At 42.6% G+C, this 27,564-nt stretch overlaps 1 long non-coding RNA gene and 1 pseudogene across 2 annotated transcripts; one reads left to right on the top strand and one right to left on the bottom strand.

Annotated features, from left to right (window-relative positions):
* Nucleotides 1–228: 228 nt before the first annotated feature.
* LOC146642904 (cytochrome P450 4F3-like) lies at nucleotides 229–27,564 on the bottom strand (annotated as a pseudogene). The gene is made up of 14 exons (XR_014909719.1): nucleotides 27,394–27,564; nucleotides 15,991–21,832; nucleotides 15,663–15,811; nucleotides 15,592–15,602; nucleotides 15,266–15,416; nucleotides 15,178–15,217; nucleotides 14,016–14,190; nucleotides 3,137–3,436; nucleotides 2,625–2,713; nucleotides 2,330–2,459; nucleotides 2,103–2,236; nucleotides 1,842–1,855; nucleotides 1,620–1,706; nucleotides 229–1,555 (listed from the first exon to the last, which is right to left on the bottom strand). The product of XR_014909719.1 is annotated as a cytochrome P450 4F3-like (transcript).
* LOC146642905 (uncharacterized) lies at nucleotides 5,033–11,932 on the top strand. The gene is made up of 3 exons (XR_014909733.1): nucleotides 5,033–5,543; nucleotides 6,606–6,720; nucleotides 8,464–11,932. It is a non-coding gene; the product is annotated as an uncharacterized LOC146642905 (long non-coding RNA).

Below are 27,564 nucleotides of genomic sequence, written 5' to 3'. Positions count from 1 at the left end.
AAGGTTCAAAACAAATTTGAATCTAAAAGTGAAATACAAGTATCTTTACTTTTTATTTCAAGTTATTTACCAAGTTGTGTAAAAAGTCAGTTTCTGATCAAGAATGTTGTTTACATCCATGACACCCTGAACACGTTCAACCTCATGCTCTCTGAAGCTAAGCAGCATTGGGCCTGGGTGGCACTTGGATGGGTTGACAGGTTCCTGCAAAGATATCAGTTTAATCCTAAATACAAGAAAACAACCCAGCATAACCAGGGAACGTGCTGCTGTGCGGACTCTGAGAATTAACAACATGATGAGTCTCCTTATAAAAAAAACAAACAAAAAAGAAACTAGCAGGAGATCTTGTGAGGGCAACAAGGTAACAGCAGCGCTATATGCAAAATAAGTTTGGAGACATTAAAGAATATCTTTGTCATTCATATATGAATACACCTGTGGATGCATCGGTTATTAAAATAAAACTCTTGTGACTGTCGTGAACCCTCTTGTTATGGCCCGTCTAGGGGTGGCCAGACCACAACCATCCTCATCAGACCCCAAGCAGCTACATCACATAAATCATTATCAAATTTTTCCAGTTATTTACAATGAGTTGTTTTGTAAGATTATTTGACACAAAGGAAGGAGCTGATTATAACTTCAGGGTGCACCCAATGCCAAAACAACAACAAAGAAAGGAGCCCGTCTCAAGGATTTAACAAACTTAGCTACTCTAAAAGATTAAACCAAATGACAGCAACCTGTCAACAAAAAGGCAGTCCACCCCTACATAAGACGAACAGCATTGGGCAAGTAACAAAAGGTCTGCTGGTTGGGATAAGCTGAGGATGAATGACTGGCCGTCCATGGCATTGGAGGAAAACAACACACGTAATCAGGAATTTCTGTGTCTTTATTGAACACAACATAAGCATTCCCAGTATGGTGAAAAATACAAGGGGACTTCATAAATAAATAATCAATCAGCAGCTTCTAACAAGACTTTCTGGTAGCTGCAGACATGCACAGCTTCAGGAGGATCAACAGGTGGACCTTAGAGAAGCAAGTGTTTGTGGCACAGGCAAAGCTAAGCTAATATTAAATGTAACATTGTTTATATCCACTTATTACACATGATTTTATATGGAATCTTTGATCAATCTGGTTGCATTTGATAACATCTGTAATTAAAAGGATAATTGTAATTACAATAACATAATATGTTTTTTAAAAGGTAATTCCATTAACATTAAGACTCATAATAACATTTTACCTTTTAAGATCTGGCTGATCTTTTCATAACTCTTAAATGCAGTTACAATATTATTTTAGTAACTCATTCCTCTGACTACTCCTTTTGTGTGACTCTGTTAAGAGGCTCCAGCTGCAGCCACAGGCCTCCCTCTGCACGCAGGGCGATTTGGGGAAGACGGCGAACTCTCCCCGAGCTGCTCCCGAGTTCAGGGTTCAACCCTGGGGTCAGTCGAAACCTGAGCAGGGTCAGCGCTACAACAACTCGAAGCTCCGCCATGGCGAATTTCAGACCAATGCAGTTCCTGTACAGAGATACCTGTTAATTTGTTACCAACACATTTCCTATTTGTGTTATTGAGATTAAGGCTGAATGCTGAAACTGAACCTGGAGCCTGAGGATAGGGGATGAAGGCATGAGAAGCTTGGCTCTTTTTGTTGCTCGGGTCAAAACGGAGGGGATCAAATTCCTTGGTAGAGAGCAAATCGTGTTTAATAGATTAAACACAATAGATTTGTAGCAGGAATTAGTGTTATATTGTATATGTGCTTAAATGTGCATTTGTCCAGACAGTGGGATTATGGTGTGTTCCATAAATGCTGACCAGGCAGATTGTACCTGTGTTACAAAAATTAGTAGGTTTACAACTTCAGTCTTTATTGGTCACCAACATTTCTGATGAAAAACTTTCTGAGTTTGCTTAACTTGACATCAAATGTGATCAACTCTCCTTAAATTGGATCTCTTAAATTAGTGCCTCACAAATAAAGTGCAGAATATGATTAGAGTGTGAACCAGGACAAGACACAGCTCTTGAATCTCCTAAATCTATTTGAAAATCTTGAAAGAGAGTTTCCCCCCTCACCCGCTGGGACTGTGCGATTTCCTGGCAGCACCATGTCCTGGGTGTACCTCCGTGTTACACCCGGCACAGAAGAGTGGAGTCTGAGGCTCTCTTTGATGCACATGGTGGTGAAGGGAAGGTTGGACAGATCCTCCCTTAAGATCAAGTCATGTCAGGGCACTGAGATAATATTCACATGTAAACATCTGAAACTACCAATAATGTTGCTGGCATTTGTATTTTCTGACCACTGGATTTCTTGTCCATCTCGTCCCTCTATCAGGTCCATCACTTCCTGTCTGCATTTTTCCTGAAAGTGTTCATGGCGTGCTAAATTATAAAGCGTCCAGCAGATGGCACTGGCTGTTGTGTCATGACCTGCAGAAGAAGAAGGAAGATTTGCAAAGTGTGAGGACATTTTAATGGCAACTGCAGCTTTAAAAAGACATTACTCATCCTACAGTGTAGCAGCTAGCAGCTGTTACCATTATGGTGTGATTTTCACATAAGACCACAGAGGTCGCTGTTAGAGTAACATCTCACCTGCAAACATGAAAGTGTTGGCCTCAGCCTGTATCTCCTCATCTGTCAGGCCTTTCCCATTTTCATCCTTCAACGCACAAACATTTAGTAATAATATTTATCTGTAATAGTGATACAGTCTCATGAACAAAATGCATTTAAAATGTCCTTCTTCACCACACTTTTTGCATCAACTTTTAACTATTGACTCACTGAGACCTACTCCCTTTCACTTGTAATTTTGTAATGTAATTTCCCACTATAAAATTCCCCACTAGCCCCTGCGAGGGTTCTTTATCCTTCAAGCTCAGGTCATCTACCAGAGGCCTGGGAGCTTCAGGGTCCTGCGCAGTATCTTTGCTGTTCCTACGACTGCGCTCTTCTGGACAGAGATGGATGGTGATCTCGGATGTTGTTTCTGGGATCTGCTGGAGCCACTCATCTAGCTTGGGGGTCATTGCACCAAATGCGCCGATTACCACTGGGATTACTGTTACCTTCACCCTCCATATCTTTTCAAGTTCTTCTCTCACCCTTCGTATTTCTCAAGCTTCTCGTGTTCCTTTTTCCTGATGTTGCTATCACCTGGTATAGCTACATCTATCACTACGGCATTCTTCCTCGGCTTGTCCTTCACTACTGTGTCTGGTTGGTTAGCCATCACTAGTGTGTCTGTCTGAATCTGGAAGCCCCACAGGATCTTAGCTTTGTCATTCTCAACCACCCTTGGAGGCGTGTCCTCAATGTTGGCAATGTTGCCTTCTGGTGGTGTGATCCTGACGATTTCTCCATTCCATAGTCGGTATCTGTAGCCAATCTTGTTAATGATCTCACTGAGGGGATTTAGGCCTTTGCAGATCAGCAGTGGCTAAAGAGCGTCTCCTTGGTAGATCCTACACTTGATGGTGGCATGTGGTATTGGCTTGAAGTTGGTCTCTAGTGTTGTATGCCACATCAAGTTTTAGGGTCATGTTGATCTAGTATAATTCTAGGAATTCCAGGATGAATCCATGTGTGGGGCAATAAGTCGTAGACTTTCTTGTAGTAATCCTGGCTGTGCATAGGCTGGTGAGCCTGGTCTTGCAGTCTTGTGTGACTGCTCTATCTAAAAGTAGCTTGAGTTTTCCCCCTCTGGTGTTCTTGCCAATTCCTTTCTGTTCCCCAATCAGGTATTGAACCACGTGTCTGTTCATCTTAGCCGCTATGATGCCCTACAGGAGCTTTCATGTGGTACTGGGGCAGGTTATTGGCTGGTAGTTGGATAGGACAGGATCCTTTTGGGGATACTTGGGGATCAGGAGCATAAAAATGGGGTACACTAAGTGTTATGATATTTTGATACCACGGTAAGCATTTACAGGATATTGTTTTATACAGGAAAACTGTTACTCAATATGGCCCATCTACTAGTTGTTTTTCTCTTTCTCTGTGACCCAAGAATTAATGTGTAAGACTCACAGGCTGGTACCCCAAGGTCGAAAACACCACAGAGACGAGACCACTTCCTTACTCCCATCCTCCCTTCCTTATCTCTTAGAAAAAGGCTCGTTAAAGGCCAGGTGGTTTGTTTCAGAATTCACTAATGAAAGAACTCTGTATTCTGTGTATTTTGCTGGGATGATCATAAATTGTAGCTGAACTGATAAACTACACACAGGATACTTCTTTGCTCACAAGGCAGGAAGACGTTTCCTTATTTGGTCTGTACTGGTTTGAACTGAGAACTTGCTGACACACGAACCTTTTTTTCCTCTATATAAGCTGTTATGTACTAAATAAACCTTTGAGTCGATTTGGGAAGACAACCTGAAGCAGTCTGTGTTTCCTTGTTCTCCCAAGCTGCTCCCGACGTCGTAACTAACCCAGCTGAATGGCATACCTGAGTGTTACTTTAAATAATTAGGAATCTTAGAAGGAAAGGACAGAACTCTGCTTATCGCTCGTGCCTTGGAGGGAAAACCGGGATGGACATTTTTTCCTTCAATTTGGCGTCAGAAGTGGGATTGACTGACAGAAGGTAAATATGCGTCTTTCATATTTATATAGAGACCTATTATACCTCTCTCAGTGATCGATCCATAAAAAAACGGGATATGCTGACGAAGTTTCACTTAGTGATCCAGAGAGATACACTGACTGACTTCCTCAGTCCCCGAATAAAGTAAATTAACCCTTGTGTGGTGTTGGTGGACACAGGAAGTTGCCTGTTGTCTTGAATATTTTAATTTTGTTTAAGTTGCTCACTCAGAAAGAGTGACACAGGAAGTTGCCTGTTGTCTTAAATACTTCTCGTTAAGTGAGAAGTTGCTCACCAAAGAGTGACACAGGAAGTTGCCTGTTGTCTTAAATACTTCTCGTTAAGTGAGAAGTTGCTCACCAAAGAGTGACACAGGGAGAAGTTGAACGGGTCTCACAGATCCGATTACCATACAAGGGTTAAAAGCAGTAAATTAAAAGCAGAAAGACACAGGAAGTTGCCTGTTGTTTTACGAGAAGTTGCTCGTTAAGCGAGAAGTTGCTCGCTAAGTGAGAGTTGCTCACACAAACAAAAAATTGCTAGCAATAAATTTAAAGTAACCTCAGCTGTGCCGCAGCGAAAATACTAACATAAATCCTTCAAGCGTGTAAACCCCTCTGGAAATCACTGAACATGGGTCAGAATAATTCAAAAACCACAGACAAGTCCGATAAAAAATCAAAATTACCTGTAAAACCAAAAAAAATTAAATTTAAAGTCTCAAACAACAGCTCAGTACGACTCCCATTTCCAGTTACGTGTAACCCACGTCCACGAATCGGCGAAGACTTCCATGATTACGTATCCAGAACATGCGGAAGTGCTTATGTGACTGACTTTGTTTACAACTTACGGACTGTGAGTACAATGCATTCTAATCTCTTTTCGGAGCCTTATCCCGAACGATTATCGCCAGAAACCAGGTCAGTAGAAATGTTGAATATCATTTGTGATAAGAAAAGTAGTCTGCTTAAAAAGTCCTGTAGAAAATATGATAGAATGCCGCGACGTGATGCATCAAATGTTACCGCTATGGACAAAAGGACCGGAACCAGGTGTAGATGGTTTAACATAAAATAAAAGTAGTGCAGGCTCCAGCATAGAAAATAAATGTACTGAGGGAAAAGGTAGTCTTGCATGTTCAGCCATTCAGCCCACAGCCCCACCGCCTTACGAAGATGAGACCGAATTAATAGTTACTGCAGCAGCCGCATGCAAACAACGTGAGCGCTTTGATCCAACCAGCTTAAAAGACAGTGACAAAAAACCTGAATCACATGCAACGGGTCTCAGCCATCTCTTTAAACAGGATCAGGAAAAACAATATATACGCCGCGAGGAAGAATTAGCAGAACATAAAAAAAGAGAAAAACTTTTGAAAGAAGAATGTGAGGAACTTATGAAAAACAATTCAGACGACTATGAAGAAAAACTTTTGCATCAGGCAGTGTCCACAATAGACACCCACATGAAACGCCACGATATCGTAGCTAGAGGTTTAGAGGTAGCTAAAGAAATACCTGTTACCCGAACTTTAATAAAGACTTATCTAAAAGGAAAAAAGGAAAAACAAAGCCGGAATGACAAAGGTCCTTACGCCAACACTCGCGGTAGTAAACAAACAGACCCAAAGCATGATAAAGCATCCACAACTGCAGAGTTTTTGTGGGTAAATAATGACAAAATCACCAATTTCTTTAAGAATCTAAAGAAATTCCTGCTAACAATGTCCAGAGACAAAATTGACTTAAATGCAGTAACTATGTGTAAACAGAAGCCTGATGAATCTATCCTAGTATTCATAAAACGCTTTATGCACTGTTGGACAAGCTAGAGGTGCAAATTTAGCTCAGTTTTCCAGCAGCCGCAGACACCCAGAGCAAAAATGAATTTGTGTATTTCATTTAACACAAAGTGTGAAATGTTTGCTGACACTGATAACAGCTTATGTTTTCTCTGCCCTATGTACCGAGATGATGGAGAAGGAACATCCTCTGTGTCAGCTGGACCCTCAGCAGAGAATGAACTCAACATCCTTTTTGTCCGGTACTCTATGTCACACACTGTGCCAAAAAAAACGTGTACAGACGCCACTAACAGGTAATCCCATGACTGGGAGCCACACTTTTGTTTCTCTAAGGTCAAACAGTGATTTTGTTACATAACTCAGACATAGGTTACGAAATATGTCGTCACATAGATCTAACCTACCCTATCGACTGTACTATTTCTGCACTTACGTTGCCAGCTGAATACCAGAATATGACATTGTGGTCAAAAAGTGAGAATGATATAGGATTTATTGACTGTACACTTTATCACGTACACCTATTAAAACACAACAAGCCAGTATATGTCAAGCAACATCCCATTTCTGCCGAAAAAGCCGCAGCCCTAGATGTCATGATAGGAGATTTAGAGACTACAGGAGTAATAAAGCCTACAGTATCTCCATATAATACTCCTGTCAATCCTGTGCCAAAGCCTAACAAACCTGGCGTATGGCGTTTCATACAAGACTTAAGGCAAATTAATGCAGTCAACATTCCTCTGCCACCTCTCGTTTCAGATGTTCACAGCATATTGACATGCATTGCATACACACTTTACCGTGGTGGATTTATGCTCCGCTCCTTTTTCTCAGTAAGACACACAGCCGTTATTTGCATTCACACATAGAAATAAGCAGTACACTTGGACTCGTTTGCCCCAAGGCATGATAGACAGCTCTGCTGCTTTCTCAATGGTGCTTCACTCCTCCAGGGCTGCACCCTGATCCACATGTGGATGACCTCCTCCTCTGTGCTGAAAGTGAAAAACTGTGTCAAACTGCTACACACATGCTTCTCCAGCACCTCCAAAAGACTGGCCACAAAGCATATGCAAAGAAAATGCAGTACTGTCAGACTTCTGTTCAATATTTGGGATTCACACTGTCTCACGGAAAACGTTCCATGACTGCAGACAGGGTCAAAGCTGTGACCTCTGTCCCTCGTCCCACTACACAGAAGGAAATGTTGTCCTTCCTGGGCATGGTGAACTATTGCAGACAGTGGATACCAGACTGTTCTTTTCATGACCACATTCTGCGTGACTGTTGTAAAAAAGAGAAGCCTCCTCGAATACTGTGGTCCACAGAAATGCCTGCCTCTTTCAATGCATTAAAGGGAGTGCTGACCTCCGCCACTCAAAGGTGCTGCCTGAATTGTTCAGGAATGCCGGCCTGCCTGAGAGCAGTAGCAGCTTGCTCTATCATGATAAGGGACTGCGAGAAGCTCACACTCTCACATGACACTATTGTACACACGAATCACCAGGTCACGAACATTGTAGCAAACATAACTAAACAACATATGCAAATCTCACTATAAAAGCGAGCAGCACACCCAATTCGCCAGCACATTTATTGATCCTATGCTGTGTTCTTCTGACCGACAGGATGGCTCAGACAGGCTTGACGATCATGACTGCATGACACGTATACAGGAATCGACAGCACCACGTCCAGATTTAGAGCAAACACCTATCCCAGACTCAGCCACGGTTTATGTGGACGGGTCCTGTTCAAGGCCGAATGACAACTCATTTCTTTGTGGCTATTCAGTGGTAACAGTGCCTGACATCATACTAGAGGCTCACTCATTACCATTTCACTCAGCACAAAAAGCAGAGCTCATGGCTTTAATACGCGCCTGTGAGCTACATTTGAATAAGCGTGTGACAATTTACACAGACAGCCGCTATGCGTTTGGCGTCGTACATGACTTTGGCACATTGTGGAGACAAAGAGGATTTAGATCTGCTGATGGAAAATAAATTGCTAAATTCTGATTTTGTTCAAAGACTTTTTCAGGCTATACAGCTGCCATCGGCCGTTGCAGTTGTAAAAAACGAAAGGACACAGTACAGCTGACACAGACGAAGCAACAGGTAATGCCTTAGCAGACGTGACAGCCAAAGCTGCAGCTGCATCACAGCTCCCACCTCCGCAGGAAGTATTATCTGTGCCCCTACAGCTGTCACTTGTTAAACTCCCAGACTATTTAGGAACAAATGTTGATTTAAAATTCATACAAGAGCAAGCCTCTGCATGTGATTACACCTATTGTGAGAATAATGACTGTACCTTAGATGACAGAGATGGCTTATACAAAATCTTAAGGGTTTGATTGCCCTCCCATATTCCCTGATGCCAGTCCTTGCCCGACATTTTCACTGTGTGAGTCATGTCGGACAAAGAGGGGTAATAGGGGCAATAAAATTAAGATTTGTAATTGAGAAAACATCACATGCAGTAAAAAGCATATTAGCAACCTGTCTAACATGTGCGCGAACTAATGTAGGTAGCTCAAAAGCGAAACATCAGCATTTACCACAACCAGATTTCCCATTTCATACATTACAAATTGATTTTACACATATGCCAGCGCAAGGAAGCATCAAGTACTTACTGGTAATAGTGGATCAATTTAGTAAATGGGTAGAAGCTTATCCAACATCAAAAGAAACTGCAGAAGTAGTCTGTCAAAAGTTGAGCAATGAAATAATACCCAGATTCGGAATACCTCACCAGATTAACAGTGATAGAGGATCTTCATTCACATTAGAAGTAATTCAAAAGTGTGCTAAAACTTTAATGACCTGGGTCAAATTACTTACTCAAGTCCTGTGTGAGATTAGAATGACTCAATCTGCAGTAACCAAATTATTTCCATTTGAAATAAGACTATTTCCAACACCATGGTCAGCTTCCAGAGGGGCACCGCTAGTAGAAGGTGATGTATATTGCATTGTCCACTGATGTTCACAACCTGGTAGAAAAACTGAATAATAACTATCAGAAAGTTTGTCTCTCTCAGCCTTTCCCCTCCACAGTTCCACCAGTGGAGACAAGGAGATGCATGTTGGAGAAGCCACTAAAACCAAGGACTCTCTGGGAGGCCGCGCGTGTTCCAGCCCCAGACTGTACTGGCAGTGACGAAGAACCAGCATCCTCACAGACGGACAACCTCAGTGGATTCATGCCAGCAGGGTTAAGACCAGCCCAATCGGACCATCTCAGGCGTCGGATCAAGCAGACGACATCTCCGGCGAGCCAGCGCCCGGAACTAGAGCAAATAAACACACGGGTAGACGACATCTCAGGCGAGCCAGCGCCCGGATCCAATGTACACACACACAATCACTGATTAACACACAACGTCTGAAAGAACAACAACAAGGTACTCAAACATCCAGCAGGAACAGAAAGCCAAAAGTACCACATGATGTCTAACCTGATAAAGCTAGACTCATTCCATCCTGATAATGGAGAAAATGAAATGCCCATTGTCATCACACGACGCTTATTCTGTGTCTCTCGAACCTGGGACCAGGCCAGAAGACGACTGAAGAACTGTCTTTCTTATATATTTAGGTTATTTATCATATCTATCGCATTAACCTTAGGATTTCTCTTTGCTATTTTGTATTGTAAACTGCAACCATGTTCATATTTCTGCAGGTCATATTTTGCTGACGATACCTCATGCTCTATTTTGCAAGACACCTACTTAATGCACTCCTCACGCTCCCTAAAATCAGTAAATGACAACATAGACGCCACTAATAAACCATTTTATGCACCCTCTAGAGCAGGAGCTAACGCCTGGTATGAAAATGCCAGAACAGCCGCTCGTGATTTAGGAAACAGTAACTGTTATGTCTGTTCAAAGGCTAATCCAGAACAGGTAATAGTAGGATACCCCATATCCGGTTTCCCCCTGACTGAGGGACTAGAGAAAATCGGCGGAGATAATGCTCTCTTTAAAGACACTTTACAGTTGACTCTGAGCCCTCTCGACTGCTTACTTAGACACACACACACACCAACTAACCCTGAGACTCCATTAGGCGAATTATTGAAGTTATCTAATGACACCGCAGGGACCTGCGCCCCAATGAAACGCCCTAAGAATAGGTTAAAACCCTCACTGCCCTTAGGACAGATCCCTCTCCATTTTAATACTAGTATGATATGTCTGCGCAGACTAAAGTTAACTGGCCCAGACACACACATAGATTATACAAAGGATAACTATACATTCTTCTCTGACTCCCCAGGTGCACGCTGTAATGAGACATGGCTAGCTGTCTCTATGGCTGAAGTTTTATCATATCTGGAGGAACACACACACAGTTCAAGTTCGAGCAGAGAATCGATCATTGTTCCCCCAGAGGGTGTCTTAAATGATACTGACTGGGGGGGAGTTAGTTAAATCACACATGGTCACGCGCCTGACCAGACCAATCCCACATGCTTATTGGTTGTGCAATAATACTCTTAGATTAGCTTTACCTGTTAATTGGACCGGTACCTGTGGTCTAGTAACCGTTGATGTATGCTGTACTTTCATTCCCAATAATACCGCCCCTAACGGTTCATTCACACAAGCTATGAATAAACTTGAAGCATTGCAGATAGAACTAATTGCCAATACAGGCCACGGTCAGTGGCTAGACAAGTGGCTGCAGGACACGTTTGGAAAATGGAAGGAACTAATTGTAGCCTTTGTAACCGTTGCAGCATGTATTATTTTGTTTTCGATGATTATTGTCTGTTGTGTGATACCATGTATACGCTCTCAGAATTTTTGATATTAAGCTTGCTCGAAGGACCAGTTACAGTTATGATTTGTCTTTATATTATGTTATTACATTCTGTCTTTATACTATGTTATCATTTCATGATAAAAGGGGAGAACTGTTATGATATTTTGATACCACGGTAAGCATTTACAGGATATTGTTTTATACAGGAAAACTGTTACTCAATATGGCCCATCTACTAGTTGTTTTTCTCTTTCTCTGTGACCCAAGAATTAATGTGTAAGACTCACAGGCTGGTACCCCAAGGTCGAAAACACCACAGAGACGAGACCACTTCCTTACTCCCATCCTCCCTTCCTTATCTCTTAGAAAAAGGCTCGTTAAAGGCCAGGTGGTTTGTTTCAGAATTCACTAATGAAAGAACTCTGTATTCTGTGTATTTTGCTGGGATGATCATAAATTGTAGCTGAACTGATAAACTACACACAGGATACTTCTTTGCTCACAAGGCAGGAAGACGTTTCCTTATTTGGTCTGTACTGGTTTGAACTGAGAACTTGCTGACACACGAACCTTTTTTTCCTCTATATAAGCTGTTATGTACTAAATAAACCTTTGAGTCGATTTGGGAAGACAACCTGAAGCAGTCTGTGTTTCCTTGTTCTCCCAAGCTGCTCCCGACGTCGTAACTAACCCAGCTGAATGGCATACCTGAGTGTTACTTTAAATAATTAGGAATCTTAGAAGGAAAGGACAGAACTCTGCTTATCGCTCGTGCCTTGGAGGGAAAACCGGGATGGACATTTTTTCCTTCACTAAGTACCATTTAATGTTTAAATGGTAAATGGCCTGCATTTGTATAGCGCTTTACTCAGTCCTTAAGGACCCCAAAGCACTTTACACTACATTCAGTCATTCACACATTCACACACTGGTGACGGCAGCTACATTGTAGCCACAGCTGCCCTGGGGCGCACTGACAGAGGCGAGGCTGCCAGACACTGGCACCACCGGGCCCTCTGACCACCACCAGTAGGCAAACATGGGGTTGGTATCTTGCCCAAGGATATTTGGCATGCAGCCAGGAGGCAGCCTGGGATCGAACCACCGACCTTCTGATTAGTGGCTGACCTGCTCTGCCACCTGAGCTACAGCCACCCGAATGTTAGAAATAAACAGCAGCACTAAAAGTGTAGAAAGTAAGTAAGCTAAATATAGCTTGAGATAATATTCTTTTTTTTTCTCTCTGTGTGATTTTGAAAACCTGCAGCATCATTCTCTCCTCTTAATTGATGCATATTGATAAAAACCAGAGAAAGGCTGTGTTGAACATGCTTCATGGTAGCGTAAAATGCCATAGATGCCAACCAGAGATGGGCAGTAATGCGTTACTGTAATCTGATTACTTTTTTCAAGTAATGAGTAAAGTAAGGGATTACTATTGCAAAAACGGTAATTAGATTACCGTTACTTTCCCGTAGGAACGCTGCATTACTGCGTTACTAAAACCGTGATTTTTTGCGAGAATACAGTGACGTAAGCAAGCGCGCCGTTAGTGACAACAGCTGTGTGCAGATCAACAGTGGATCATATATCGATTGTGGGAGAGAGTATGAGCGTGCAGCGTTTAAAGCGTGGAAGTACTGACCTTACTTTGAGTTTGATTCCATAAAAAGTGACAAAAACATTAGTGTCCGCTGTGCGTGGGAAGAAAACTTATTTTTACAGTGAAAAAACCCTAAACTTCCGAGCAAGCACCGAGTAGCTACGACGTAATGGGAAATTCACAGAGAAACTCAGATTCTTCCACTGACCGCGGCACACCTGCACCAGGGTAACCCTCCGCCTACCCCAGTCCTGCTTTACAGGTGAAAATAGAGCAACAGGACCGCTGAGTCTGACTTTATTTATTTTCTGCTGTGTTTTACTTGCATCTATTTGAAAGAGTGAGTGTAAACACAATTTTTTTTTATTTTTTTTTATGTGCTGGAATGTGTAGAAAATGTGTAGAAAATAGGTTTAAATGTTAAACTAATTTCTTCCAGTCAGAGAATGTTGCATATAATTAAATTTTTGCTTGATGCATAAAGTTAAAAGATTAAAACTAATAAAACAAGTTAAAAAAAGAGACTTTTCCATTTGATTACATTTTGTATGATGGATTATGTAGAAAAAGTAGAATTGGGCTGAAAGATCTATCGCTTTATCACCTCTTCAGGTTGTAAATCGTGTTTTTAAAAAGTAACTAAGTAACTAAGTAATTAATTACTTTTGAAAATAAGTAATCAGTAAAGTAACAGGATTACTTTTTTGGGGAAGTAATCAGTAATTAGTTACTGATTACTTTTTTCAAGTAACTTGACCAACACTGATGCCGACTGGAAGTTCCTGTTTCTGTGCATGTTGCAAAACTTACTGCCTGACCCCTTCTGTAAAAGATAGCAGCAGAAAAAAAAAATACTGAAATACAGCTTATAGTCTTTCTGCCTTACCTTTGTTAGCTACAAGATTGCATTTACAGTACTCTGAAGTAAAACAATAAATTAGACACTGCTACAGGTTATTATAGTACTATACTACAATACTTTTAAAGACTTTTACAGCATCATATGGTTAAGTATATATCTAGAGCAATCCATAACATTAGATTTCAACAGCAATTAATACAAAAAAGCACATAAGCAACAAATATGATAGTTATATTTGCATCTGCACCATTTGACAGTAACAGTGCGTCATCACACTTGCAGCCTCCTATGTAACTCGTGTAACTCAGCTACAGAAATGCCAGAAGGTCAGATTATTACCTGTGTGCAGTGTTTAAGGCTTGTTTGAATCGTTTCCCCTGCTGAGTCTTCCAGTAAATCCAGTCCCAGTGGTGAAAACTGGGACTGGATGTGTTACTCGCTGATGTGTTACAAGGTCACTGAGCTCCACTATGGCTGATACGTACTCACATCTCCAGATTAGTTTTGCCTTCTGCTACAAGTCGACACCACTTGTCCTGAAAACAGAAACAAGGACGGATTAACAGGATAAAGATATCAGCATAAGCAAGGCAAGAAAATCACATTTGGGGGGTGATTCATGCAGTCCAAGTCTTCAACTTAAAGCAGCTGAACTGTTCAGGATCGGTTTAAGATGTTATTGGACAAACAGTGAACACTATGATTTGATCTCAAATATGGTAACTTATGTTGTACACATGAATTTTAAAGATCACCCAAGTTCTGTGCAGTCAGTGTAGCTGTTGACTGTGCGTTTGCCTGTGTTCAGCCTCCTCGATAATTTAAGGAATTTTTTTAAAACTGAGAATAAATAAAAACGAATGAATAAAATACGTATTAGTCTATTAGTTATGCTGTCAGACTGCTGGACAATTCTGGAAATCACTACAGAAAATGATGTAGTAGTTTTGTAGAGGGTGTGTTACTCTTCACCAAAAGAAATATGAATAGCAGGCATCACATTGATGAGTCTTATTCTGCTGAAAGTTTCTTCCTGCTAAATGTAACTTTTTCCTTCCGACCACCAGAATGTGCTTGCTCATAGCAGTTCACTTGATTACTGCTGGGGTTTTTTAATACTGTAAGTTGTTTAACTAACAGTAAAGCATCTTAAGGTGGCTGTTACTGTGTTCAGTGTCCTCTTACTGCAATTAAAACCTGAATGACTAATTTAGAATCTGAAAATAACTGAAAAACGTATTTTTCTGATGGTTGTACCAGTTTTAACAATGTTTGCTTGTCTTGTTTGCGACCGGTGGTACCCCTGTATACACTAATCCTATCAACTTCATAACCCGATGTGACTTAATTTAACATTTTCAGAAAACTTGACCTGTGACCCTTTACTTTGAGGCCGAGGTCACTGAGAATCGAACTTGTCTGAGCTTTTTAGTAGATGCACCTATGGTATCGATTTCAAAACTCCATGTAGCCTACGTCTCAAGTTATCGCATTCACAAACTTGGTTGTCCACATTGCCCGCTTGGAGGTATGACGATGAGCTGAGGGATAAACTCAAACTGTCATGCGATCAGCTTTGTGTGCATTACTGCATGCGTGATTGTGTGTATCTTATATGCATGATTTTAGATGAGTTAAATACAGCAATGTAGCTCTTCAATATATCAAAATGGAAAGCTGGAGTGAGCAGTCGTCTCTTGTGGGACCACACCACTCCATTACTGATCAACAGACTGTGTCCTGAAACCAAAAAAAAAAAAGACTTTTAGTTAGGAGCACTGTCGTTTGGCTTTTAGAACAAAATCAATACTGGGAAAGATTTAATTCCAGTAAACTCTGCAACGTATGAGGAAAACTAAAATATTTCACTCACCCAGAAGGGGCGCAGGTGGTGAGAAATTAATTCATCTTTCACTGTGATGCTGACTGAAGGAAGTAAATGATGAACAATGTAAGCAAACACCAAAAGCTTAGCTTCAGACTGACTGTTGGTGTTTTATAAGCAGAGGTTTGATGTAGTCAGGGTGAAAGAGTCTGACCAGATGGTAGAAAGGACCGAGGAACCAGCAGCAGGAGTGTTTGTATGTCTGCACCAGGTCATCCAACCGCTGGAGGCCTTCTTCTGTGCTCTGCATCTATGTTTTATCACAAAACAAGACTTAAAGATTGATTGCTATAATCAGCACCAAAGAGAAATAGTAACATAGCAACAAAAAGTACATCCTGTTTAACTGTGAAACCTATAGCTGCATCATGTAGAGATTACAAATATTTAAAATAGTTCATAAAAAAGGAGGATGTCTGTGTGTCGTACCTTCCCAAGATGGCCCAACAGCCATGAACGTGTCTGTGGTTTGCTGAAACAGGACAACCTGTGAGAGTACCAGGTGTGACGCAGCAGCAGCCTCGCAGTCCAAAGTGCAACCACAGCAACCAGTCCAGTACTGAAAATGTACAGGACTGAACAGAGACCTGTCCAGCTGAGGATCAGAGAGAGGACACTGTGCAGGAGAGCCATCGCTGAGACAGAGCAATTAGCATCCAGACGTTCAAGTTTCTCACTACTGGCCCTGCTCTGTTGGTTGTACTTATAGGGGCAAATTGCTCCACCCCCCACTCACACACACTTAATTATAAATACTAAAATACTAAAAGCTCTAGTTCTAAGTTATGAAATGTACATAGTATTCCATTAGTCTTGTCACATTTTAATATAACTCTACAAACTATTTCACTCTTGCAATCCCCCCAACGATAATAATAACATGTAGTCTGAACAATATGGCTACTGCACATGGTAATTTAAAATGATAACTGTATAAAAAAAGAAATAAGTGACTAAATATAAAAACAGAAGTCATGATGGCTATAAAAAGGTAAAATACTATGCAAGAACTGCTGTACCAAAAGTAGTGTTGTCGCAGTATTTTGGAGAATTCTGATTTTATTTTCATTGTGGAGATTAATTATCGGTACTTTCTGATTTAATACAGTAACATCTCCATTCTACAGGCTTTGGATTTTAAGATTCCACGAGAATGCCCACTTACTTGGAATTCTCCTTGATGGCAGAGAACCACCTCTTAACCTGATCACCTGCTTACCCAGAGAAGCTGCTCTGAGTTTCATGAAATGAGAAAGACAAAGAGGCAGTCATTTCAATTTGGTTCACTTGCATAAAAGCACAGGGTGGGTCAAACCATGACTTCTGTTTCATTTAGGAGCACTTTGGAAATGAATCAAACTGGATGCTAACTGGTCTGACTAAAGCTAGCTAGCGACTAAAAACTAGAGGAAAGTTGACTCTCAGGAATGAACTTAAGAAAATTCAAACTCCTTCATTATCAGTTTAGTACGATGGACACTTTGTTTATGGTGTTTACACTTGTTTGTGAAGCTCTGTGGAATCTTCAAAGTTGTTTTGTTATAACCTGATTCCTTTTATTTTAAATGAAGAAGCTTCATTATAGTTAAGTTAAAGGATAAACTGGTGCTTTTCTACTCTGAGCACTCAAAGTGCTTTTATACAACTTGCCTCATTCACCCAAGCGCTTTTTTCTAAGATTTACCTATGCAAGTGCTTTTTAATGCTCACACACAATCAAACTCCGATGGATGCATCGGAGAGCACCTTGGGGTTAGTGTCTTGGTATGAAGGATACCTGGCGACTGGAGCAGAGTGAATCACCAACCTTCCGATGTGTAGGCCACTTTCTCGACCTCCTGAGCCACAGCTACCCTGTGGTTGCAACTGCACAGTGTATCTTTATCTCTTTAACGCCTCTTACAAACTTTGGTTTAGACTCTGATCCTACCAACATTTTAGTATTCTGAAAACCTCACGCAGGTTATGTTTGCATCTGGCAATAAATATTTGTATGTTCTGTATCTCGTTGTACTTTGTCAGTGCCATTTTTCTGCTGTAAAGGAAACTGAGACTTTTAAATCTTGTAAAAACTAGTGACTGCCTGAATTAACCATGAATTAAAATGTGAAATGAGTATTTATAAAATATGTCTGAAGGTTCTCAGTCATCCAGGTCATTGTAGTCAAAGGAGCTTGGAGAGAAAAGCGTCTGGACTTCTTTAAGTTACTTGAAGACGTTTCACCTCTCATCCGAGAAGCTTCTTCAGTTCTAAGGTCAAATGGTGGAGAGTCCCAGATATAAACCTAGTGGGAGTATCCCCCCACAGAGGGACAAAAGGACCCCCTGATGATCCTCTAATCGCCTGAGCCAAGGTGTGAAACTGGGTGTGGGTCACAATCAGCCAGAGTTTCGGGTGAGTTCATTGTGAAACCTGGCCCCACCCTATCATGTGATTTCCTGAGGTCAGATGGCCCAGGATGTGAGTGGGCGTTAAGGCGTCTGGGGAGGGAACTCAAAACTGGATTATAGATGGCAGAGGGTTGGTGTCGTAAACCACCGCCTCTGTTCAAAGGTGGTCGCTCACAGTGGACATAGATGCTTCTTTCACTCCTCTTTCAAACCATCTGTCCTCTGTCCAAAATGTGAACATTGGCATCCTCGAAAGAGTGACCTTTGACCTTTAGATGCAGATGGACAGCTGAGTCTTGTCCTGTGGAGGTGGCTATTGTCATCCCCTATGTAGCCGGTGTATCAGAAAAACTCAGGAGAGTTTTCTCCAAGCACGACATCCCAGTGTATTTCAGACCCAGCAACACGCTCCGACAGAAACTGGTTCACCCGAAAGACAAAACGCCAAAACACAGACTTAACAATGTGGTGTATGCTGTGTAGTGCAGCGAGGAATGCCCAGACCTCTACATTGGAGAGACCAAACAGCCACTTCACAAGCGCATGGCACAACACAGAAGAGCCACCTCCACAGGACAAGACTCAGCAGTCCATCTGCATCTAAAGGTCAAAGGTCACTCTTTCAAGGATGCCAATGTTCACATTTTGGACAGAGAGGACAGATGGTTTGAAAGAGGAGTGAAAGAAGCATCTATGTCCACTGTGAGCGACCACCTTTGAACAGAGGCGGTGGTTTACGACACCAACCCTCTGCCATCTATAATCCAGTTTTGAGATCCCTTCCCAGACGCCTTAACGCCCACTCACATCATGGGCCATCTGATCTCAGGAATTCGCATGATAAGGTGGGGCCAGGTTTCACAATGAACTCACCCGAAACTCTGGCTGATTGTGACCCACACCCAGTTTCACACCTTGGCTCAGGCGATTAGAGGATCATCAGGGGGTCCTTTTGTCCCTCTGTGGGGGGGTCACTCCCACTAGGTTTATATCTGGGACTCTCCACCATTTGACCTTAGAACTGAAGAAGCTTCTCGGATGAGAGGTGAAACGTCTTCAAGTAACTTAAAGAAGTCCAGACGCTTTTCTTTGCAAGCTCCTTTGACTGCTCTGTCCTTCACACTTCTGTTACAGCCTTGAGGTTCAGCTGGTCGCTGATCAGCTGTTGGACTCTTTGGTTGTATCCCAGAGGGACACGTAAGCCCTCACGCCATGTCAAGGCAGAGTCCATGTGAGGGGTGGTTTTTTTTTGTTTTGTTTTTTTCTTAAAATACCTGTATTTACAGTGGAACCTGTGAACACCACAAAATGAACTGAGATCACACTTCTTCAAGATAAACTACAACAGAAATCAAATTCGCACTTGTCTTAAAGTGGATACAAAAGATAAACAAAAATTTCCTACTCTGTTAGTTCTAAGCATAAAGTCAAAATTAAAAAAAAAAAAGGACATTATTAGAAAAGGAAATCAACTTGTATGCCTATGCATCCCTGAGAAGGTCTCTTCACTTTCTCCCAAAGCCCTTGTACGACCTTGCAGGTAGTCTTGCTGCTTTGCATTGTCCAACATACTCCTTGTATGCCACGTCAGTGGAGATTGTTGGATCAAGGTTGATAAATCCCTTTTCCTGCTGTGTCCAGTGTCTGCTGGTTTGACCAGGCATGTACACAGCTCTCATCTGCAATAGGACAGGTTCCTCATCCTCTTCTAGTACAGGTGCATCCTCTTCCTCCATCACCAGGGGGAGATCTGGAGGCAACTTTTTCCCCATATGGGGTTTTGGGTTCCCCATTTGATAAAGGATATCGTAGTGGAGCTTATAGAGAGTGAAGCCGAAAACTTTTTCACAGACTGATGTTAAAAGTATCTTGTACTTTTGGAGCTCTGCCTGTGTCATCTTCAGCTCCAGGAGTTGGCCCTTCAGTTTCTCATAGGACACAAAATCCTTATTCATGATGTACAAGAATTCCTGCTCTCAGGCATTCTTGTACATTCTTGCCTTCCCCTTCAACAAGCTTCCTCGCCCGGGCAAAGGTGAATGGGGTCGGGAAGGAGTCTCTGGTGGCCAGGTTCTCCGTCAGTGCAGCCAGATTAATGTGTCCCTTGAGATTCTCTGGGCATTTTTCCCCTTGCAACTCTGAGATGAAGATGGCGTCATTCCTCCTGAAGAGGTCTTTCAGCAGCAGCTTTACAAGTTCAGGTCCCAGCACGGAAGACTTGCACTTGAGAGTCAATGTGAGAGCAAATAGCCTCTCGATTCTTTTCATCTGGAGTGTGTCCCTTATCCAGTGTGCCAGAGGTGGTGGGCAGTCCTCAATAGCTGCACCAGTTGCTGCACCCAGGCCCATGAAGCCCCTCATGTTGGTTGCACTGAACTCATGCAGCGAGCTGGTCCCCAGTGCTGCCGAGTACTGTCTGTCCATTTTGTACAAGGGGTGCCCGTATAATGCCTCCTCCAGCGCAAGCTCCAGCTTGAATGCCTTCCACACTGGGAGAAAGCCGCCTTTGCCTATGTGCTTCTCCCCGAGTTGCCGGAGCTGGTCAGCCATATACTTTAGACAGCGAGACAGTATCTCATTCACGCTTGGCTGTTCCCGTTTAAAGGGGACAACGAGGGGGAAGTCCATCAGGCACTTATGCAATTTCCTCAAGTTGAAGAATGAGCATGCAAAAACGTCTGTAAAGTCTGCCAGTTCCTTCCCTTCCATCCCCTTCACGATCTCTATTCTCTGGTTATAATTACCTTCCTGGCCAAGTCCATCATGTGGATGTAGTAGTCCTCAGCTCTGGTGGTCACCGCCTGTGACGTAATTTGGGTGGCCGAGGCCACCAGTGACAATCAAGCCGCTAATGGGGTGCCGGAATGTGGACATATAATGAGTGTGTGGGCTGTCCACATAAACTTGCCAGAAGGTGACATTAGGCCGAGTGACAATCTCTGCCAAAGCTGGCAAGATGTCCGGTGGGTGCTGGTCGAGTTCTGTCTGCACGTTAACACACTCATGCATGGACATGCACGTGAAGAGCCTAGCTCTGGGTCCAAACATCCTTTCCAGTCCTGCTCTTGACCAGAAAAGTGTGGTGTGAGGGTCCAGTAGTATTAAGTTGCAGGCCACGTACAGAGAACACCGCACAACATCATCAGGGTTAGCTATTTCCCTCAAATGAAAGGGGTTCCTTGTCTTTTGTCAAAATTTGTAGACAAAGAACCGGACTTCCAATGTTGGATGCTCCGGCAACATCCTCTTCGCTTCATCAAGTTTGGAGAGCATGAACGTTCGATCCTGCTCAATACGTTCATGCTCCCTTTGTTTTGAATGATGGTCTTCTGCAGCGTGGGTCTGGTCAGGTCTTCCAGTGGAAGGTCTTTGAGCAACTCAACAAATTTTGTTAAGATGCCATTAACAAGGTCCACCGTGTGCCTTGGTAAATAGTCAGGCATTTTACAGACTCTGTCCACCACCACAAGGGACTTGGGAATTACTATAGCTTCTAACTTGAATCCCCCGTCCAGGTAGGCAAAATCAAAGCCTCTTACCTTTCGCAGCACTTTTAAGCCCTCCACAGACACCTTACTAAGGTCAAAGTGTTTCTTTATGGTGTGCCAGGAGTTTTTCAACTGGTGCATTTTGAAGGGTGCCATGTTCAACCTAGAAAAGGGTATATGCAGGCCTTTCAAGTTTTTTTTAGTTCAACCACCACTCCGTCATAATCAAATTTACTCTGAACAAGTCTCGTGGGATCCTCAACTGTCGTTGCCTGCAATGGAATGAAAATGTTGGGGTCCAGGAGGAAATCCTCAACGCTTTTAGATCTGGCGAAAGCATCCGCCAAACCCTTCATATTTTCAACACCAACGTCCTCCATGGCTGTTGTGTTCTGGAAAGAACAGAAAGTATAATCAGGTAAGTAAAAAAAAAAAAAAAGAAAAAGAAAAGAAAAAAGAAAACTAATTAAAAAACCGTTAAACCTGGAAAGGCAAAAACAGTGTAATCATGTAAGTAAAACAAATTAAAATCAAGTAAGTAAAGAACAGGAAATAGCAATTTGCAACAGTTAAGAATATGCAAAAATATTACCTGTACTGTAAATACAGTCTTTAAAGAGAGCAGATAAAAAGGTTGTGTGTCTTAGTTAACCAAGACGCTGTGGTCAAAAATCCAGAGACACTGCTACTCTGAGTTTCACGGCCAGAATGACTGAGCTGAGCACTGATCCCCTTATATAGGGTCTGTTTGGTAAGTGTAAGAAATCACTTTTGAAAAACTTCCCGGTCAAAAGTTGCCGCCATAGAAAATGAATTGGTATCCCACTGAATGGGTCGTTCAGTGAATGGGCTACTGAACGACACCCACTGAACGACACTCACTAAATAAGCCACTGAACAACCCATTGAATGAACCTGTGAACAATACAGGGAGTGCAGAATTATTAGGCAAATGAGTATTTTGTCCACATCATCCTCTTCATGCATGTTGTCTTACTCCAAGCTGTATAGGCTCGAAAGCCTACTACCAATTAAGCATATTAGGTGATGTGCATCTCTGTAATGAGAAGGGGTGTGGTCTAATGACATCAACACCCTATATCAGGTGTGCATAATTATTAGGCAACGTCCTTTCCTTTGGCAAAATGGGTCAAAAGGAGGACTTGACAGGCTCAGAAAAGTCAAAAATAGTGAGATATCTTGCAGAGGGATGCAGCAGTCTCAAAATTGCAAAGCTTCTGAAGCGTGATCATCGAACAATCAAGCGTTTCATTCAAAATAGTCAACAGGGTCGCAAGAAGCGTGTGGAAAAACCAAGGCGCAAAATAACTGCCCATGAACTGAGAAAAGTCAAGCGTGCAGCTGCCAAGATGCCACTTGCCACCAGTTTGGCCATATTTCAGAGCTGCAACATCACTGGAGTGCCCAAAAGCACAAGGTGTGCAATACTCAGAGACATGGCCAAGGTAAGAAAGGCTGAAAGACGACCACCACTGAACAAGACACACAAGCTGAAACGTCAAGACTGGGCCAAGAAATATCTCAAGACTGGTTTTTCTAAGGTTTTATGGACTGATGAAATGAGAGTGAGTCTTGATGGGCCAGATGGATGGGCCCGTGGCTGGATTGGTAAAGGGCAGAGAGCTGCAGTCCCACTCAGACGCCAGCAAGGTGGAGGTGGAGTACTGGTTTGGGCTGGTAGCTTGTGGGGCCTTTTCAGGTTGAGGATGGAGTCAAGCTCAACTCCCAGTCCTACTGCCAGTTTCTGGAAGACACCTTCTTCAAGCAGTGGTACAGGAAGAAGTCTGCATCCTTCAAGAAAAACATGATTGTCCTGCATGACAATGCTCCATCACACGCGTCCAAGTACTCCACAGCGTGGCTGGCAAGAAAGGGTATAAAAGAAGAAAAACTAATGACATGGCCTCCTTGTTCACCTGATCTGAACCCCATTGAGAACCTGTGGTCCATCATCAAATGTGAGATTTACAAGGAGGGAAAACAGTACACCTCTCTGAACAGTGTCTGGGAGGCTGTGGTTGCTGCTGCACGCAATGTTGATGGTGAACAGATCAAAACACTGACAGAATCCATGGATGGCAGGCTTTTGAGTGTCCTTGCAAAGAAAGGTGGCTATATTGGTCACTGATTTGTTTTTGTTTTTGAATGTCAGAAATGTATATTTGTGAATGTGGAGATGTTATATTGGTTTCACTGGTAAAAATAAATCATTGAAATGGGTATATATTTGTTTTTTGTTAAGTTGCCTAATAATTATGCACAGTAATAGTCACCTGCACACACAGATATCCCCCTAAAATAGCTAAAACTAAAAACAAACTAAAAACTACTTCCAAAAACATTCAGCTTTGATATTAATGAGTTTTTTGGGCTCATTGAGAACATGGTTGTTGTTCAATAATAACATTATTCCTCAAAAATACAACTTATTAACAATATTCAACATTCGGACACCACGGCGCCAGCTGCAGGCCCAAGGCTGGAGCCCACCAAAACAACTCCCTGATAACGACTGTGTGATGACTATTCTTCCCGTCCCATGAAGGCCACCTGGGTTGGCTGGCAGACTGTTTACTTAGCCTGATAGTGCGAAGGACACTGTCTCCGCTGAACTCTGGACACGCACACACATACACTGATAAGCACACACTCATCCCCCCTCCCTTCCAAACGCCTTCGATGCTTGTTTCCTGAAGGGGCAGCACGGCGGGTCTGTGTGCCGCGCTGGAATGGTAGCGCTGTGCAGGGTGGCTGCTGTGTTCGCTTCGGATTACTCCTCAACCCCCACCCACCCCTGTGGCTTGTCATGTCTTCACAATGTTGTGCTGTGGACATTTATGTGCTTCTTGTGCAGAGGAGTTTTTTTTGTTTCCTGTTCTCATGCTGTCCTACCATGGAAGCATAGCATGAGTAGGGGTCTCTTTTTTTCCCTCTTGTACTTTCCCCAGTGTAGTGTACATTTCAATGTTATTTTTTCTGATTCTACCAATCTCTGACCTGTATCCCCATGTAATGTTTGTGCTATATGTGTAAGGTCGGGGGGGGGGGGGGGTCCTATTTCACTGCAGGGCAACCTGCATGTGACGAATAAAGCTTTGATTGATTGATTGACTTGCCAAATAATTGTGCACTCCCTGTAATTGTTACAATAATTTTACTTTTTTTTTTTTAAATTTTAACAGGTTCAAGTCAGTGGTGAGCAGCTATAATGCGGAATACTACAACTAGGGTTGCCAACAGTCCCTTAAAAAACGGAATCGTCCCGTATTTCGAAACAAAAGTACACGTCCCGTATTGAGCTAATAAGGGACGCACTTTGTCCCGTAATACAGTGAGAATCAAAAGTAGTCTATAACTTTTAATGGAATTAACGCTTTGTTTGAAAACATAATTCCCAGCCCCTCTCCTGCTTTGTGACCAATGAGCTGACAGCACACTTATGACAATTCGAGTATGACAACTCAGATTACTGCTCATCTCATTGGTCGAGGAAAGGTCACTTAGGGAGAAAATACCGGAAGACAACAGGTGACCACAACAAGAAGCATGGCCAACAGGGAAACAAACGCCGACACTGCGGTGCAAGTCTCGGACGACAGTAAACCTAAAGCTGGGCAGACACTGTGCGATTTTTTCCCAGTCACGTTATTCAGCTCCTGCTCAAACTGCACGATTGACTCGCAGGGATTAGAAGTTCGTAGGTCACGACGCAGGTCTCACACTATACGGCCCGATGCTCTGATGCGACCTGAGTACTCACACTGTGCCTCCATAAAATGAAGGTTATAGCAGAAAATCTGTCGCTCTTTCTCTCTCTGTCTTTCACTCACACAGACACACCACCACCATCAACTTTGCCAAACTGCTAATGAAAAACATTGATCAGGCAGCTGTGATTGAGCAGCAGTGTAGATCCAACTATTTTCATGGTTGTTGTGGTCGTGATAATTTTGTGAGGCCACATCGAAAAGGCTCGGATGAGCTTTCCAAAGTTCTACAAGTTGTGCCTCCATCACTCGTGTCCAGATCACACGCTGCACAGCCGTGCTGCTCCGTCTTTTTCACCGACGTTTATGTGTTTGCGCGTGAGCAGTGTGAGCGTGACACCCTCACGAGCGATTGATGATCGGGAGCTGGTCGTGAGGTGTTAATCACTTCTCGTTACCCCACGTATACTACACGATGCACGATGAAGGCCAAAATCGGGCCGATCACAAAATCGGTCGCACGAATCAAAAATCGGCTCATATTGGGCCAAAATGTTTGTTCCCCTCAGAGAAAGAAAAAAAAAAAGGCTGCAAAAGTACAGGGAGGAATGGGAAAAGGAAAACACCTGGCTGGAAAAGTGCACGATAACACCTATAAAGCGCACTGCACTGTGTGCCGGCGCACTTTTTCCATAGGCATGCTTCTAGTGGTGGGCACATGAAGAACATGAGGGGCGTGAAAGCTCGGGGAACCCTTAACCAATTTCTTGTCCACCAGGCCACGGCAGAAGCCGTTTTTAAACCCTCTGGTTAAGGTTAATATGGGCATGTGCAGTGAATATCATATGGGCTCAAAATGTGGTCATAAATATTTTGTACTTGTAAAAAAGATTTGTGTGTGGACTTAAAAAAAAAAAAAAAAACAACCCTGCAAGTTACAAGTACGGATTTTGACCCTATTTTTCTTCCCTTCATCTGATTGGTCAATGTCATGTCAATCACAAATGTAACAATCCAATCAGAGAACAGATGGGTTTGGCTGTCGAGGGGCGCTTTTTTTGAACTTTTCATATTCTGTTGCACTGTTTTTACTTGAAGCTCTGCATTCCCAGTGATTGCATTTCCTTTTGTAAGCGTCTGTGGAACAAAAGTCTCTGCATCCGCATTAAGAATTTCAAGGCTGTTTCCCTTTGTTTTAAAATATGATTCCATTCCATTAGATTTCCGTGGAGCGACGCTCCGCATAGTGGATCCAGTTCTCAGCACGTTCACCTTTGCAACAGTTGCAGCTATATCTGCTTCAAGCTGAAGTTGTTCTTTCTTTCTCCTCAATTGTTCCTCTTGTTCTTCAAGAGAGTGTTTTTCTTTCAGCATATGTTGACGTGCAAGCAAGGCGGCCATTTCAGCTTCTGCCCTGAGATGTGCAGATGAAGTAGATGATACTCTTGAGCTGCCTTGATTTGACACACTGTCGGATGGCAACACGTCACCATTAACATCATTCTGAGGATTAAGAGATGATTGAGGTTCTTTTCCAGTGTGCTCTCGAACCTCCATTTCTCCTCCCAGGGAAGTTTCCTGTAACTGTGCTTTGTCAGGTGATGGCCTCCCCGAACATTTATCAGTTTCAGAAAGCCATATGTTAACATCCTCCATAAACCCTTTATTGTATTTAGCGATGCTTGAGAACCATGTATTTTGTTTATCTTTCTCATCAAATGAGATTAGAGAAAGTAAAGATTCATGCAATGCACTGGCATCCTTAAACAGGTGTGTTAACTCAACAAACTGTGATTTGACTCGTGAATGATTTTTATCATCTTTCATTAGCTCTTTAAGAGACATAATAACACTTTTCATTTTGTTTACATGCCTTTTCCAATCTGTTTGGATGGTTTCAATTTTGTTTGCAAGAGCTTTCTCAGTGAGGGAAATTAATCTTTTATCCTTTTCAGTTTTTCCAACAACAGATGCAGCCTGCGATCCACTCATTTTAAGCATTCAACATAAGCAGCATGCCAAAATCCAAAACAAAGGCAACAGCGATTCCTTCAAACTCAGTTGAACGCCTGCAGAGCCACGAGCCACAACACACAACACACACACACACACCAAATCCAACAGCAAACGTAGCGGTGGGCGTGTCACAAAAACATCTTCGTATGGTCAGAATCCAAACTGCGTTCAAACAAACAACATGCAGCACAAAAACACAGTTTACATACCACCGTCGTCTTCTCCTTATCTGTCAGACTAGCCGCTTTTATGGGTGTAGTGGCGGCGGTGTGTGGGCTCGCGTCGGCGTTTATTCAGCGCTGATTGCGGGAGGCTCCATTGCCGTCGCACTTTTTGCTGACAAATATTGGCAACTGTCAAGCCTTTGAGTCGCCGAGCAG

The sequence above is a fragment of the Rhamphochromis longiceps genome, linkage group LG23 (assembly GCF_057381845.1).
Source record: "Rhamphochromis longiceps isolate RC_006_pf linkage group LG23, R_longiceps_female_GT1.1, whole genome shotgun sequence".
In the NCBI taxonomy this organism is placed as follows: Eukaryota; Metazoa; Chordata; class Actinopteri; order Cichliformes; family Cichlidae; genus Rhamphochromis; species Rhamphochromis longiceps.
This window is presented reverse-complemented; position numbering and strand designations above follow the sequence as displayed.